The sequence below is a fragment of the Scyliorhinus canicula genome, chromosome 4 (assembly GCF_902713615.1).
Source record: "Scyliorhinus canicula chromosome 4, sScyCan1.1, whole genome shotgun sequence".
Lineage (NCBI taxonomy): Eukaryota > Metazoa > Chordata > Chondrichthyes > Carcharhiniformes > Scyliorhinidae > Scyliorhinus > Scyliorhinus canicula.
In genome coordinates, this window is record NC_052149.1 from 175,669,334 (window position 1) to 175,687,732 (window position 18,399).

The following is an 18,399-nucleotide window of genomic DNA, read 5'->3' on the forward strand; positions in this document are numbered from 1 at the left end:
TCCACGCTGAGGTCCTGCCGGTTGAGAGCAGGTGTGCATGGTGGCGGCGGGACTTGGCATTTTTTACGACGGCCGCTCGGCCCATCCAGGGCCGAGAATCGGTGGGCCGGCCACGTAGAGCGGCCCCACGACTGGCGCCGTGCCAACCACGCTGGTGCCAATGGTGCCGATTCTCCAGAGAATCGCGTGCTAGCGTCGGGGCAGCATGGCGCGATTCGCGCCGGTCGCGGGGATTCTCTGGCCCGGCCGCAGGCTGACAGAATCCCGCCCTTAGTTTTTTTTGGCTCTAGCAGAATTTTGCAGCCAGGTCCCCATTTGTGAAAGTGTGTGCAAAATTCCAACCAGTATAACTGTTGTTTAGTATCATAAATTATCATAGAATTTACAGTGCAGAAGGAGTGCGCATCGGCTCTTGGAAAGAGCACCCCACCCAAGGTCAACACCTCCACCCTATCCCCACAACCCAGCAACCCCACCCAATACTAAGGGCAATTTTGGACACTAAGGGCAATTATCATGGCCAATCCACCTAACCTGCCCATCTTTGGACTGTAGGAGGAAACCGGAGCACCCGGAGGAAATCCACACACACACAAGGAGGACATTCAGACTCCGCACAGACAGTGACCCAAGCCGGAATCGAACCTGGGACCCAGGAGCTGTGAAACAATTGTGCTATCCACAATGCTACCGTGCTGCCCCATAGTATGGAACCTGTTGAAATGAAATGAAATGAAAATCACTTATTGTCACAAGTAGGCTTCAATGAAGTTACTGTGAAAAACCCCTAGTCACCACATTCCAGCACCTGTCCAGGGAGGCTGGTATAGGAATCGAACTGTGCTGCTGGCCTGCTTGGTCTGATTTAAAAGCCAGCGATTTAGCTTTGTGAGCTAAAGTAGCCTTGTGTTCAAGAGTAGCTTGGAATGGACACTAAATGCCAACTTGCCAGTGAGGCCCATATTTAGAAGAATGCTTTTTAGAAAAGGCACATTTGTTATTGCTGATCGGTTAGCTTGTGTTCTTGCTATTTTTCGAATAATGCATTATGCTTTTGATTAATTCAGTCTTAAAAAGTAGGTTACCAGGAGTTCCATTAAACTAATTAGGTTAATACCAAAATAAACTTATGATAAATCACTTCTAATATTCCCACTGACAAATGAATTTCATGCTAAATGGGTAATCTGAAATATTTTCATAGTTACTTTACCATTATGTTAACTTAAAAATTCACTCTGATTTTTAGACATTAAAATGCAAAGGAACAGATGTTAGCTCTCTGAATAACGCATTGCATGACACCTTGTGCTGTGCAAGCATGAGATCAAACACTGTTAATTCAGATTAGTAAACAGATTAAAATGAGGTATAATTGTGGAACATGTAGCAGCTTCCTGCATCATTAGTAGATTTTAAAAATTAAAATACCCACAGAAATACTATTTGGGACTCCACATTGGACACTGAAACATCCTATCAACAAGTGCGCTGAAGTGCATAGTTATACTCTGAACAGGAAATAACAATTATTTCCACATGTTTAAGCTTCCTAAAAATGTATTTCACACTAAATTTTAAAGAAAGCAAGTCAGTGTTGCATGTAATATGGAATATATCTGTGTACAATTTTTTAGATATATAATATATCTGTTAAAAACAATTATTTATTTAAATTAAAGGAAAGACCATACTTAAAATATTATGCATGATTGGAAAGAAGTCAAAGACAATGATATGATGAAGAGTTTTCAGAAAGGAATGGTATGGGTGATTCTCAAGCTGAATTTAAAGAAGAAAGCATTTGTGAAGTTGAAATGCTGAGAGGATTGGATAATGCCTGCCCAACGGGTTAATTTGGATTTTGAACAAAAATAAAGGTTAGAAAGATGAATTGAAAGAATTTTGAGCACAGCATCAACTTTTGAGCCCAGTCCAAAAATGTGCAGATTAGGTGGATTGGCCATGCTAGTGTCCAAAAAGGTTGGTGGGGTCACTGGGTTACAGGGTTATGGGATTACGGGGATAGGGTGGAGGTGTGGCCTTAGGTAGGGTTCTCTTCCCAAGGACTGGTGCAGACTCGATGGGCCGAATGGCCTTCTTCTACACTGTAAATTCTATGAACTTGAGGGTGGAAGGTTTCCCCTTTTCCAAAATACGTAGATCGAAATAGCGGCGATGGATAACATTTAACACTGTATTAATTGTCTCCTTTCAAATAGATGAATCTCTCTGGCTAAAAGTGTGATTGAGGGGTTGTGGCCTGGTGGTATTGTCACTGAACAGGAAATCCAGAGACCCAGAGTAATGCTCTGGGCTGGGTTCAATAAAAATCTGTAATTAAAAGTCTAATGATGAAACAATTGTCGATTGTTGTAAAAACCTATCTGTTTCACGAATGTCCTTTAGGGAAGGAAATCTGACATCCTTCCCTGGCCTGGTCTACATGTGACTCCAGATCCACAGCAATGTGGTTAACTCTTAACTGCCCCCTCAAGGGCAATTAGAAATGGGCAATAAATGCTGGCGAAGCCCATATCCCATTGGGAAAAAGGTTCTTAGGATAAAATGAAGAAAGAAATAATGGCCTGAATTTTTTTGGATAGTAGGGTTGGCTGAAGGATCAGTGGAGAACAAATCCCTGTGAAATCCGACTGCCCCACAGCCAATTTATGCTCTAATGAGCATTGATTGGCTGCAGGCAGGACTTTCAACCCTCATCCGTGAGGAAGCCCCACCTTAGTGAGCTGCCAGTCAGTATTTGATTGGCCGGCAGCTCTCTAGTCCCATTGCTGCAGTGGACAAAAGTGGAACCACACTAACCTGCATGACCTCAAGTGCTGGAGTCTGAGGACAAGGTAAGTGTAAGAGATCCCAACCTGGGAAGGCCTGGAGGGTCACCAGGGAGAGGCCTTGAGTGGAGGGGGAGATGTCTGGAGGTCAATGGGCCTAGAGGGAAGTGCACTCCAAGTCAGAAGGGGGCTTAGGGGAGGTGAACATCCCCTTACCGCACCCACCCCTCCAATTGCCGCCCAAGATCTAACTTTGGTTCTTCCTGGCTTTCCCCCAGAAAGAAGTTCAAAGTTCCTGCCAGCCGAAAAATTGAGGCATGGGAACAGCCCTTAAGTGGCCACTTAAAGTCCTCAACTGGGAGAAGGGTGGACTTCCAGTCGGAGGAGCTGCCCATCCCAGCAGAATTTCTGTAGAATATCAGAGGTAGGTGGAAACCCAGAGGGAACCCATCCCTGCAATTTCATAATAATATCTTTATCTTTAATGTCACAAGTAGGATTACATTAACACTGAAATGAAGTTACTGCGAAAAAACCCTAGTCCCCACATTCTGGCACCTTTTTGGGTACACGGTGGGAGAATTCAGAATGTCCAAATGACTTAACAGCACATCTTTCGGGACTTGCGGGAGGAAACTAGAGCACCCGGAGGAAACCCACGCAGACACGGGGAGAATGTGCAGTCTTCACACAGACAGTGACCCAAGCCGGGAATCGAGCCTGAGACCCTGGAGCTGTGAAGCAACAGTGCTGACCACTGATTCCCACCACTCCCTCCGCATAAAAACTGCCCGTGTGGGAACGTAAAATTCTTTTTATTTTGAATTTTTCCAATTAAGGGGCAATTTTAGCATGTACGGAATGATCTGTCTGAACTGTACGTAGAACAATACTTTTCACTGTACCTCAGTACTGGTTTAGCTCACTCGGCTAAATCGCTGGCTTTTAAAGCAGACCAAGCAGGCCAGCAGCACGGTTCGATTCCCGTACCAGCCTCCCCGGACAGGCGCCGGAATGTGGCGACTAGGGGCTTTTCACAGTAACTTCAGTGAAGCCTACTCGTGACAATAAGCGATTTTCATTTCATTTTCATTTCATGTGATAATAAACAAATCCAATAGAGGGAAACAAATTTGGATTCAATGGGTATTACATTGATCAGCAATTTAAGCAATGAGCAGAATTGCACCCATGTTCTCTTCAAACATAAGAGCAACAAACTACTAAAAAGATACATGACTTATCCTTCCTTGTGGGAAACTCAAAATATTGGTTGCTTTGATACATTGTTACAAGCCCAAAGAAAACCAGAACTAATTCAACAAAAAGTTCAAATTTATAATTTTAATTTCAAAATTTAATTTAAAAATACAAACACCTTTTAGAATGCTTTCTTAAAGGGCAGGATTCTCCGTCCGTGTTCACCCAGCAATCGGAGATTCCCCCCTGGATCAATGGATTTTTCCATTGTCGGCTAGCAGATAATCACCTCGCTGATTTGTCTGCCCACCATCAGCTGGTGGGTTCAAAGGTTCAGGCGCCATATGTAAATGCCAGTCCAGCACACTCATATCACTCTCCCCAGCCCACCTGTCCTCACGAGACCATGGAGGATGTCCGGAACCCACATGGGAAAGGCTAGCAGCCTCAAGTGGAAGTCTGTACCTTGATTTAACCACCTGCCTACTCAGCCCATATCCCAAGTGGACCTTTGTGAATGTGTCATGAAGCCTTGTCGTAGGCAGCATGGTGGCACAGTGGTTAGAATTGCTGCTTACGGCGCTGCGGACCTGGGTTCGAATCCCGGCCCTGGGTCACTGTCCGTGTGGAGTTTGCACGTTCTCCCCGTGTCTGTGTGGGTTTAACCCCAACAACCCAAAGATGTGCAGGTTAGGTGGATTGGCCATGCTAAATTGCCCCTTAATTGGAAAAAATAATTGGCTACTCTAATTTTTTTTTAAATGAAGCCTTGTCGAAATCCAGCTTTCCTCCCATAGATTTTCCCTTTGCCTTCCATTGTTTAACACCCTCATCCACCTCCTTGCACCTCTGCTTCCTGTAGCATCCTTTCACCCTTCCAACCCCCCCCCCCCCCCCCCCCCCCCCCCCGCCTTGCACAGCCCTTATTCCAAATCGCCCAAGCGATTTTCAGCAACCACCCCCAACACCTTGCACCTCACCTGCCCCACCTCTGGTCAAACTTCAGACCATTGAAGTTGAGCGGTCTGCTTTCTGCAGAGAAAAAGAGGAAGTGAGGGCACTTAAAGCTCTGTGTGAAAGACTTAACTCTCTTTGATGTAGTACATAATGGCTAGATGTTTATAAACATTGGGTTAGTTTCACAGCTGACTACTTGAAAGCCACTCAAGCATGAAGAGAGATGAATGAAACAATGCAGAGAGCTGGATGTATGCAGAAGCTGTCAATCACAGCCTTTGAAATTCCTTTTTTATCCCTTATTTGTTGATTTAGTAGATTTGATTAGCCATAAGACGCACACAGCTCTGATGTCTTAAGCTCCATATCTATGGATACAGATTCTCATGTGCCTAGTCTTAATAAATGAACCCACAAGGTGTTTACCCAATTCCTTATGAGCAATTGGTGCCTTGTGTCTTCTACAGTAAATGAACCCAAATTATTATATCATAAAACACAATGCAGAAAGTGCAGTGCAGAATTACAGGCAGCCAATTTCTACTATTATTAAGTAATGAGCATGAATTTTATTTAACTATAATGATTGCTGGTAAGGTTGACGACCTGGCACAGAGAAGGCAGTTGAGGTTGGAAAGCCATTTTTCTGTTTATCCAGCATCACTCTTTTCCAAAGGATAGGGTTGTCAGTTTAAAATAAGCCTTATGGATTTCATCATCAAGAATCCCATGCAATCGCAGTGTCATTTTGCGAACGTTCCAGCATCAAAAATAGTTATTCAGATAATTTTGATTTGTAGGCTGGCAGCTTCCTCCTTTTCATTACAACAACCCCGCTGAGATTCTGCCACAGCCAGTCTGGCACAACTTCCTGAAAAACATCCTGGCTTCCTCTGGCATGCAAATGATCATAGAATGGAAATCTAGTTGGAGTCCAAGCCAATTCCATGGTGAGAGAAATTCCAAACCTCTAAACCACCTTCAACTGGAAAGCCTAAACCAATATGTTTATTGTTCTTATATGTGGTTACAGCAAATCATTAAAACAAAAATGTAAAAATTGGTTCATTATTTTTGATATTACAGACAGCCGTGCAAAAAAAATGTAACCTTCCAGTAAGTGATTTTTATGAGGAGGATAAGAACCATTTTTATAGCATAAAATCTAAAAGTTCTCCTGTGCCGATCCAAGATAATTGTACGAGGAGTCATCAGATTGTTGTTGATTTGGTGGTACAGAGCAATTTAATGCTTGTATACACACTGACTCACTGAAGCCATATTGTCACTGTACGATTGCTGTGATTTTTTTACATATGAGGAGGTCCTTAACACATTTCAGGGAGGTACCACCTCATAGTAGAGAAGGTAGAAAATAAATAAATTACCACACACTCAACGAGTCTCCTTTGTAACAGTAGCAATAATGGAGGCTAGGAAATAAGCTTCCCATCTGACTTATCATTAAGTAAACTATCACAAGGCAGTCAGAAAGGAAAACAATTGAAAATGGGGAGAGGTCGATTTATCTTTGCCTGTTCACAAGATTATTTAAAGTATGGTATGACCAAGATATTGAATGACTGATTGGATGATGATGACATCAGATGTGGCCAGGTTAGCTAATCACTTGTGAATTATTTGGCAAGCTCACATCATCAGTCATTTATTCACGAACATGTGTACCAAAAAGGAGGGTAGCAATACGTCCTTGTGCCAATGTACAATGCTCAGTCTATCACCTGTCCGCAAATAACTTTATTCATCTATAAACTTTCCTGAAATGCAAATTGTCCAGTAAGTTTGCTTTAATGCACAGACAGGATGGGAAGGAGTTTGCGTTATCGTCAGCAGTGGGCATCATACAGGGCGGGACAGGAGAACGTGGAGATAGGCCTAAAGTCAATTTCCCACTGGTGTAAAAAAGTTTGCAATTGTCCATTCGTGACTTTCATGGGGGGGGGGGGGGGGGGGGGGGGGGGGCAGGTAGCCCACAGTGCCATGCCAGGAACCACATTTGCGTTCATTTAAATATCATAAATACTGATTCTAAAGGCAGCTCAGCAGAAATATGACCCCACTTAGGCCACACCGTGGCTAATTAGACCAGTGTGATTCTCAACCCAATATGAGTGATGTTTGCCTTGCCTAGCAAGCACCACTTCATTCGTGCCCTTAAGGTATGTTTTTACACCTTTCGTAGTGCCACATTGGTGGCTGTTCTGACACCATGCCAAGCTTCCGATCAGCTGGGAGGCATGTGGATCTCCCAGTTCAGATTTATCATTCCAGATTAATGGGGAGGAGAGAGGAAGGCTGGAGTGAAAAGGCTTGACTATGAGGGGAAGAAGACTAGGAAAGGGTGCACACAGAGAATTTAATGGGCAGTGGGTGCGAGAGAAAGACTGGGGACGGGTGCACACAGAACCTTGACTTGGAGAGGTGGGTGGTGAATGTAGTCTGGACCAGAAAGCTGAGGCAGTCTGGGCACAAGAATAAGAGGTAGTCAGGGTGGGAAAGCATAGTCATTCCTATGGATCTGCGCCCCAATTTCGAGGGCATTGTTTGGCATGACAGTCTTGGTCCCTGTCTAGTGAAGGAGATTGTCTGTCACTCCTCTGTCTGTAGTGCCCAGCATAATGTGCAGGACATGGGCATTCCCTCACACACATTGAGACTGAAGATTGGTTGCTACATACTGGGTCACAGTTCGTAGTCACAATTAAAGAGACTGGGGCTGGTTTAGCACAGTGGGCTAAACAGCTGGCTTGTAATGCAGAACAATGTCAGCAACGCAGGTTCAATTCCCGTACCATCCTCCCGAACAGGTGCCGGAATGTGGCGACTAGGGGCTTTTCACAGTAACTTCATTGAAGCCTACTTGTGACGATAAGTGATTATTATTATTAAAGGAGGCATCTGCAACCTTTATATGGGAAACAGGTAATCTGGGGTTGGGGGTCTCTGAACGTCACAGTGCAAAACGCTTCAAGGTGGGAATGGGTCAGGTCCAAATGGGGCATTGAGATATCAACATCAAACAGTTCTGTGGGGAAGGGCAGCATATCAACCACAATCATAATGGGATCAACAATCGGAGGGGAAGGAAGGAAAGTGATTGGAGGGAGGGAATTAAACCTGCTCACGATGGTCTTCCATGGGGGGGGGATATTGATGGTCATGGTTGGTGCTATAAGGCAGTCTGGTAGTAAAACCTCAGCACCATTATTTTTTTAACTGCTCCAATTATGCAGTTGAAAAGCAATTTGGAAAAGAAAATGAAAGGATGGAGTCAACCACTGCACTTGTGTGCTGATTCAAGGTGTACCCTATTGATTTACGCTTTTTTCAATTTGAGCGGATCCTTTAATTCCTGGTGGTGTTGTCATGGACCGTTGTAACATTGAGCTTTCAAGAACAAATGAGTCATGGACACTTCCCTGTGTGTTTGCATTTACAGTGAGGATTCTCATTTGTGCATCACACACTATCATCATATTAAAAGAATGGAACCCCTTCCTGCTGATGAATGAAACAGTGTCATTTCTTGGTGCCTTCAATGCAATGTGTGTTCCATCGACAGCGCCGATTACTTTTGGGAAACCAGAAATCCTGTATAATGTGATGGACTTCTCCTTCATCTTCACAGGGGACATGTTAAAGATAATAAGCTCCGAAGCCTTATGAAAAATTGCATTAATTACCTGATGAATGCAGGACTTAGCAGCAATCTGTGAAATGTTGCACATGTCACTAACACCATGTTGAAAGGATTCAGACACAAAAACATTCAGAACTGTCATGAGTTTCATTTCCTCTGTTAAGGCAGTGCGGTAGTTAGAGTTTGGCTTCAGGTCTTCCTTCAACATTTCACAAAGGCATTGCATTGCTTTCTTGCTGGAGTGTAGTCTCCTCTGACATCATTTCATATGATGTCCTTTGCCTGGGTGGGGGGTAATTGATTTTGTTCCTCGTGAATCAATTATTCATGCCTATGAGTGTACAGGCAAAGGATATCATATGAAATGATGTCAGGTGATGGCTGACTCATCTCTCATGATCTGTACACATACGTCGAAACCTCAAAAGAAGTTCAATGATTTTAAGAAGCTAAGTTATAAATGTGATGTCCCTGCAGAGGTGAAACATAACTACAGATTTTGAACCTGCACCGGATACTGCAATACCTGTCAGAGAGATAATTCACATTATCTTATAGGAGGCTTGCATATGTGAACTAAGGTAATTTTGTTGAAGCATTTGAAGTAATAACTGAGGCTTGTAAGAATAAACATTACACCAGAGCGACTCTTAAATAACATAGCATCAAAGACATGCAAAATCCATGTGTACTTGAACTCTGAATCAGCTGGGCGGAGAAGCGTGCTAATGTTAGCGTCCTTGAAGGAATCCATAGCACCAGTATCAAGGCCATGATCATCCAAAGCCAATTTTGCTGGGTCACCCACATACTTAAGATGTCAGAGTCCCGACTGACAAAGCAAAGCTTCTTCGCTCGGCTCATGGAAGGATCCTGAACTTGAGGAGGAGAAAGGAAGCTCTTCAAAGACACATTGTAGGCTTACCTCAAGAAATGGAGCATAGACGTCAATGCCTGGGAGTTCCTTGCTCAGATCTTGGAAGACCCTACTGATTGAAGGGACACAATTCTTCGAGAACACCCAACAACAAGAGGTGTTCTGGAGAAGGAGTCTGAGAAAGGAATACCCATGACCTAGAGTCCAAGGACTGATCTCACCTTTTGGAAACACCTATTGAGTGAATGACTGAGGATGCAGCTCCCAGGTCGGGCACATCAATCATGCAAGGACCCTAAGAACCCGTGACCAGTAACACCAAGTCTCTTAGGTGGAAAATCATGCTTGTTAGTGAGTGATCACCCAAGATTACACTCTAAACCCATTCTATCCATTATAGATCCTTTAATGGATTAACATCCTCATGACAAACCAAATTTAAAAAAATCTTTCTTTCACTTTCAGTGACTATAAACTCACTTTATACAGTAAAGTACCTTTTTAATGCAATTAACAGCTTCATGACAAACCAAAGTTAAAAATTAAATAAAATGTATCCTCCTTTCACTTTATTTGCATTTTAAACATATTTATAAATGCATAACACAAATAATATAAAACATTAACCTGCCAAAAAAAAATGGCTCCTGATCATCTTGGACTGAGAAAAAATAGCGAAAAGAAAAAATGCATAAAGAGCTATCTAATATGAGGGCAAACCGGCCAAGTTAGTGTCATCTCTGGATTTTTTATACAATAGGTTCAGTGCATCGGTGGAAGGAAAGCAGGTGAAAAAACTACACCGTATCATACTTCCAGTGCGTATGCCCATGCATCTACAATTCCGGATGGCCGCGCCACGCACGTACAGCGGACAATCCACTTCAGTTCGAAAACGGACAGAACGTTACGGGCCAATATTATATTTTGGTTTCCAAAATCCACATATGTATTTAGCTTGCCATACCTGACATTGTTTTTATTTCATGTTATCTTACAGAAGGAGAAAAGTAAATCTCACTTCTGCAGGTGAAAGGAAAAAAGGATTGAAAACTGAGTCAGGCACAATTGAAATCTGCCCATCAGGAAACAGCTGTCGGAGCTCTATGGCTTAATTTCTGCTGATTCTATAGAACAGACTAATATTTACCATCCTCATTTCACATGCTCAATTTGGGATACTGTTCCACCTTTGGCATAATTGGGAAACTGGGCACAACTTTTACTTGGACATTGCACTATTTTTGCTAGAGTCAAGTTATGGTTCAAGTTTCTACCCAAATTAATTTGCAAAATCACAGTGGGCTGGATTCTACGATTTCCAGACTAAGTGATGGCGTGGGAACAGTTGCTTTTTACGCCAGAAAAAACGGCGCAAGAGCTGCACCGATTCTGGGACCGTTGGGGGCATGTAGCCGTGCCGGGTAAAGCTCCCAGCTCCCACGCTAAAAATGGCTGGAGAATGGCTGTGCCATGCATCATGGTGCTGGCCACGCATGGTCTCAGCCTGCCAAATAATGAACCTCAGTAACCCTATTCGACACCTCCGGACCACCACCCCCCATCAGTCCCCCCCAGCCCTCACCGAAGGCCCCCCCCCCCCCCGGTCAGAGGCACGGCTCTTTCCCCCCCCCCCCCCCCCCGACTGTAGCGGAGCTGGACATAGTTCGAGCAGCCATGCGGGGCCTACGGAAAAAAATTGCGTAAGTGTTCTGCACCATCGGGAACTCGGCCCACCTGTGGCAGAGCATCAGTGGAGGACCTCAGGTCCCGAGGCTGTCCCGACAGCATGCGGCGTACATTATTGAGGGGGCAGAGCATCGCAAAAGTGTTGCCACCCCCGATTTCGGCGCAAACAGGGGTTCTTTGGCCGATCGGAGAATCCCACCCATTAAATCTTACATGAGCCCATGCAATTGAACAGCATAATAGATTGTGACAGAACTTATGTAGAGAGGATATCACTGTCAGATTGCCATTCCTTTTTACTCGCCCAAGTCATACAAACGTATGAATTAGGAGCAGGAGGTAGGCCACTGAGCCCCTCGAGCCTGCTCCACCATTCAATAAGATCATGACTGACCTAACTTTAACCTCAACTTCCCATTTCTGCCTAGGCCGGTAACCAGGACCACTTTCCCTTTCCTTACACCTCCTCCCTCAGCCCTATGCTTTTGAAACTGCTGCTTTTGAAGTTCCAGAGCCTTCATAGAAAGCCCACACCACTTCAAAAGGCTTGAAATCTTCTGAGCTCCTTTGAAATCCTAAACATTCATTCAATTTCTCAGTACCTTTAATTTGCCTTTGATTTACAGTTCAAACACAGCTGCCAGGAAGTTTGTTTATTTATATTTCCCTTCATGCTTGAATGCATCTGAAGTACGCTCCATTGATCCTAATCACAATGCTTATAAACATTCTTCTTATGATTTACAGCTGCTGACTACTTCAAAAATGCTAAGTTATTTCTGCGGTTCAAAAAGAGTAAGTGACACCACTTAACACCAGCACATAGTGCCGATTCTCTGTTAATGGGAGCCTTAGACTCTGGAACTGAGAATCCCGGGCCCCGCCACCAGAGACTAACCATAAGGGAGGCCCCAAAAGACATGCTATACATGAGAGTCCCCCCATCAGAGATCCCCCATAAGGGCAGCAGGGTAGCATGGTGGTTAGCATAAATGCTACACAGCTCCAGGGTCCCAGGTTCGATTCCCGGCTGGGTCACTGTCTGTGTGGAGTCTGCACGTCCTCCCCCTGTGTGCGTGGGTTTCCTCCGGGTGCTCCGGTTTCCTCCCACAGTCCAAAGATGTGCGGGTTAGGTGGATTGGCCATGCTAAATTGCCCGTAGTGTCCTAATAAAAAAGTATGGTTAAGGGGGGGGTTGTTGGGTTACGGGTATAGGGTGGATATGTGGGTTTGAGTAGGGTGATCATGGCTCGGCACAACATTGAGGGCCGAAGGGCCTGTTCTGTGCTGTACTGTTCTATGTTCTATGTTCTATAGCTCCCAGCAGATCCCCCCCCCCCCCCAGTGACAGAGCCCCCACCAGAGATCACCCCATAACAGAGCCCCTTGCCTGGAAGCCAGAGAGCAGTCCAGACAGAAACCATGAAAAAGGTCATTGCTTTAAAAGTTACCTGTGCAGTGCACCTGCTGGTTCGGGCAGAGAAAGCAGTGCTGTAAATTCATAGAAAGCGAAAACCACATCTCTAGGGTTCAAACCATCTTGGATCTTTGATCTGCAAGGCTTTCATTCACATCAATCAGAAATTGATTGTACTAGGCTGTGATTGACAGCTTGCACACAGCCACCTGTCTGGATTGTTCAATTTCATTTCCCATCATGCTTGAATAGATCTCAAGTACCATAACTAACCACAATGTTTATAAACATCTAGCTTTGATTGACAGCTCTTGACCACATCAAAAACAGGAAAGAGCTCTCACTTTCTCTTTACTTCTGAAAAAAGAACTTTACTGCTTTTTACCTGGTCTTGCCTGCACCAGGTTTTGACTTCAGAAGGGGAGTTAAACTCCCTGTCCGACAGGGGTCAAAGACAGAGAAGTCGAGGCTTTGAGATTCATCATTCATTAATGGTGATTATTTATAGAGGCATTTATCCACTCCCTAACAATATGTCTAACTTCACCTGTGCCCAATGTGAGCTCCTAAAAATTCTTAATCTTGCGTGGCCTAGAGCTATATCTAGCTGTCTCCCCAGGATGCACATCAGATGTGGAGGAGGCCTGCTGCCTTCTGTGTCCTGTAGCCTGAGATGCCCTTAGCAGGCGTCCTCTGGAGGGCTGGGACCTGGATGGACTTGGCCGACTTTCGAGTGTCACTGATGTCGCATTGCCACCCAGTACTGCCTGCTGTCCAGAAGTCTCTGTGTCACCTGGCAGTCCTGGAGGCTTGCCATCATCTGTACCATGGTGTCAAAGCACTCGTCAATGGACCTCTGTACCTGGGCCAAGCGCTGGAGCACCCCAGCTATAGCCTCGGCATCTGGACGATGCTCTGGGAGCCTTCAGCCACAATTCTTTGTGACTGGACCATGCTCTTGAGGCCCTCAGACATGGTCTTCAGAGATTGAACCATGCCTTGGAAGTCCTGCCCCAGGCTTTCCACTGCAGTCGCCACCCTTGCAGTGTAGGCCTGGATGCCATGCAATGCCGGCACCATCTCCTACGACTGCAAGCTTTGGGACTCCTCCAATTAGCCTTCCAGTTGCTGGAATGTTGCTTATACCGCCCCCCCCCTGGATTTCCCAGCTCTGCCTTTGCATCTCCAGCAGCTTAGTGAGAACCTTTTAGAGACATCAGGCTGGGGGCTAGTAGACCTCCGACTTCTGTATCCCTATGATGTTCCTGCTTCCACCTGATGTACATCAGCAGCTGTGTGATGCTCACCAGATAGTCACCCGGAAGCCTATTCACTAATGTCGCCCACCGAGCTGTGTATCTCTGCATTGGTGGATGGTGCAGGTGATGCCTCTGTTTCCTGTCTGATAACCAAAAATGCCAACATATTATCCCTAATCCCATGCCCTTTAATTTTGCATACTAACCTCTTATGTGAGACTTTATCAAAAGCTTTCTGAAAACCCGCATTCACTGGTTCACCTTTATCTATTCTATTAGTGATGTCCTCAAAAAACTTCAATAGGTTTTTCAAGTATGATTTCCCTTTCACAATTCCATGTTGACTTTGTCTAATCCTGTTAGTATTTTCTAAGTGTCCTGTTACCGCAACTTTTACAATAGATTCCAGCATTTCCTTACTGATACTCGGATTAATCAATCCATAATTCCCTATTTTCTCCCTCCCTTCATTTTTAAATAGTGGGTTTCATTTGCCACCCTCCGATCTGCTGGGACTATTCCTGAATCTACATAATTTTGGAAGATGTCAACCAATGCATCCACTTTTTCCAAGGCCACCTTTTCCCCTGCTCACATTTGCCACTAAAATGTCATTTGTTATTTGGGATTGGCTATTCCAATGCACTTCTGGTCAGCCTCAAACATTCTGGCCTTTGTCAACTTGAGGCCAACCAAAGCTCTGTGCCCCATTCTAACTGGTGCCATGTCCCATTAGCCCATTACCCTATGCTCAATAGCCAATGTTGCTTCTCCTTTAAGCAATGCCTTTATTTTGAACTTTATAGAATAGAATTCATAGAATCCCTTGTAGCCACCTGGGGTGACCACTGCCCAAACACAAAATGGAAGATTGCAAGGAATGCAGGGAAAATTGGACATGTTATAAAAAGCAAGCAGCTCGCAGAGTGCTTGTATATTTGGACTGCTGCAGAAACCAGTTTGGCTGTTGCTGAAACCAGACAACGCTGTGAAAAGAAACAGTTAGCATATTAATGAGGCGATACTGGGCGATCCCCAGGCACAAAAGACACAAGTTAGCACTAACCGATACATTGAATGGAAGGCCAGACTTTTCGGCGCCAAAGAAGCCCAAAACAATGAGTCCCAAGAACCGCCCCAGTGATCGAGATACTGTCCCGTTATTGGGGAATTCAAATCAATCGATTGGGAAGAGACCCAATCGATTACAAGAGTATAGATGGTCCGCCCAGGTGGGCGCAAGACCCTGAGAGGAGTATAAAACAGAGACCCCGATCCCAGCTCGCTCTTTCTGCCAGCCTCTCCTTGACCAGCCAGCCCTCCCAGAAGAACCTTGAGGAGGAGAGGTCTGGACAGCAGCCGCCATCACGTAAGTGTCATACAACGCACGCTACGAGAGTAGACACTCCTGACCCCCTTTAGTCCATAACTACTGGAAGCCTGCGGACCCAGGACAAAGCTAGAGGCCTTTGTTCCCTGATCCGGCAGTCCCCTTATTCAGATAAGTATTTGGCTATTAGTGTTAGGATTAGCCTAGTCTTATAGTTTTATATGCATGATTAGTAGATTACTGTATTATAATCAACGTGTCTTGTTTGAACTTATTAACTGGTGTGCGGAGTTATTGATTTGAACTTGAACTTGAAACTTGTGGCGGTATCTTAACAATACCTGACGACTCCACAGCTAATGAATGAAACAGAGCCAAATTGAGTGTAAAGCACACCCACCCAGAATGAGCAACACCCTACAGTGCCGAAGGAGGCTATTCAGCCAAACAAGTGTGCACCGACCCTCCAAAGAGCACCCCAAACAAGCCCATTACCATGCCCTATCCCAAAGCTGCACATCCTTTTGGACATTAAGGGGCAATTTTATCATGGCCAACCTACCTAACCTGTGCATCTTTAGACTGTGGGTGGAAACCGGAGCCCCCAGAGGAAACCCACGCAGACAGAGGAGAATGTGCAGACTTCGCACAGATAGTCACCCAAGGCTGGAATCGAACCTGGATTACTGGCACTGTGAAGCAGCAGTGCTAGCCATTGCACAACCATGCTGCCCTAATCATCCTGATTTTCAAAACCTTCCATGGCTTCACCTCTCAATCTCTGCAATCTCCTCTACCCCACAACCCTTTGAAACATCTGCGCTCATTGGACACTGGCCTCTTGACCATCCCTGATTTTAATTGCACCATCACTATGGTGGACCTGTTTCAGTTGCCTAGGCCCAAGGCTCCCGAATTCCCTCTGCAAACGTCACCATCTCTCTACCTCTCCTTTTTCCTTTCAGATGTTCATTATGTCCTCCCACTTTGACCAAGTTTTTGATCATCTGAATTAATATTCATCTATCTGGTTCATTGTGGAATGTTGCTGTATAGGGCTCCTGTGAAAGAGACATTTAAATACTAAAGAGATCCGGTATGAATTCAAAATGTTCTTGTTCTTGTTTAATAATTATTAAAACGTTCCTGTTGATATCCTGTATCACTGTGCCTAAAAGACTTCTTGAATGGTTGCAAAGGGGTGTACTTGGCATAAACTCACTGTGCTTGTTATTTTACCCTGGCTGAGTGATCATTTTGTGGATGGAACACATGACCTAAAATTCTGCAATCTTTTATGCTGGTTTGGCTGATTCCTGGCATGTTGCACTGCTGAAAACTCTAACCTATTGAAGCATTTTGTAAACCTATTCTTGCCTCCCAAGTTTTTTGTATTGTCTTCTGCGTAAGTGTAATTATAGCAAATATTCTCATGAGACTTAGAAAACAGTTTATAATGTATATATGATTTTGAATATGGCATTTGACTTATTAAGATTCATAGAACTAGACTGTGACATGGAGAGGGAGGCCCTTCTTTTTAACCCCCTTTGGAAAACCCTTTAAGGAGCGAGCTCCACGCACCACGTGATTGGTGTGAGGCCAATTATGCGGGAGTGTGTGAAGCCCAGCCAATAATGTGTTTGTGCTTGGCCCTAGGAGCAGTATCCTGGGCACCGTGGCGCAGGGAGCCAAAGTGTTGAGACTTGTTTTATTGTGTTCTGTGCCTGTTACATTACTGCCTTTGCCTTTCATCAATAAACCCCTTTGATAAATCCTGGAAGCCCCCAGTATATCATAGAATCATAGAATTTACAGTGTAGAAGTAGGCCATTCGGCCGGTCGAGTCTGCACTGGCCCTTGGAAAGAGCACCCCACTTAAGCCCACACCTCCACCTCATCCCAGTAACCCCACCAAACATTTTTGGACATTAAGGGCAATTTAATGTGAACTATCCACCTAACCTGCACATCTTCGGACTGTGGGAGGAAACCGGAGCACCCGGAGGAAACCCACACAGACACGGGGAGAACATGCAGACTCCGCACAGACAGTGACCCAAGCCAGGAATCGAACCTGGGACCCTAGAAACAACTGTGCTAACCACTGTGCTACCGTCCTGCCCATGGTATGTCTCATTTTGTGAAATGTTGTGATTTTTATTTTTGCTGCATAATATGCTCGTACACTGACAGTGGGTTCCTCACCAATTAACAGCAACGGTGGCTACAGACCCTCTTCCCGCTCGACGAGTGCTGGAGGGCAGGATATCCAGTCTCTGTGGCTGCAGGCCATGACCTGGAACAAGATAATGGCCAGGACTTTAAAAGGTCTCTTGGCAGGGGACTGGGTCAGGTGACCCATCAGATGATGATTGGAGAGCAGAAACTACACACAGCGGAGATTTGTTAATTTTCCAATGTAGCCAGCTGAGTCCATTTAATATCAAGCTAATCTCTACCAATCACGTCAATCTTCATAAGTGGCACCATGTTTAAAATGTAGCAAATCTCCCACCTTCTGACATTGAAGTGTAAATTTGTAAATATTCCATGCATAGGTTTCTGTGCTATTTCAGACTGACGGGAGAGGCGGTTTCAAAGAAGCAATTTGTGCCTCCTGTGTGTAGTACCTGATGGACATGACTAAATCACACTGGGAAGATGAGGAAGCCCAGGCTGGTCATGCTGAGTGGGAGAAGGTAGCTGAAGAGTTCAACAGTGTTGACATGGTGAGGAGAATTGGTCCCGGTGCTGCAAAAGCTTTAGTGACCTCATGAGGTGGCTAAATTTCCTCCTGTTTGCCCTTGAGATGGCCTCGGTTAAGCTGCGTCTTCACTGAGGATTTCTGGATTCTTCCTCATCCTCTGGGTCTGACGCTCCTCTGACACCTTACTGAGGGACCACAGTATCCTGAGCCTCCCTGTGTTCTCTTCTCACCCTATGCCTCCTCCTAATCCTTCTCTCTTCCTTACTGAGACAACAATCCCCACCTCTCTGACACCTTTCACCCCTCATCCCTGGGTAATGGACAGGACAATATTCCATCAAAAGAGTCCTTTGACTGAGAGGAGATTCCTCCTCATGAAAACATATCATTGACTCAAAGGAGCAGTCAATGGGGCTTGAACTGCAAAGCTGAGATCTGGCCCCAGCTGCAATTTTAAAACCCGCACAAACAAGCCTGCCCGGAAGAAATGGAATCCACTCTTGTCTT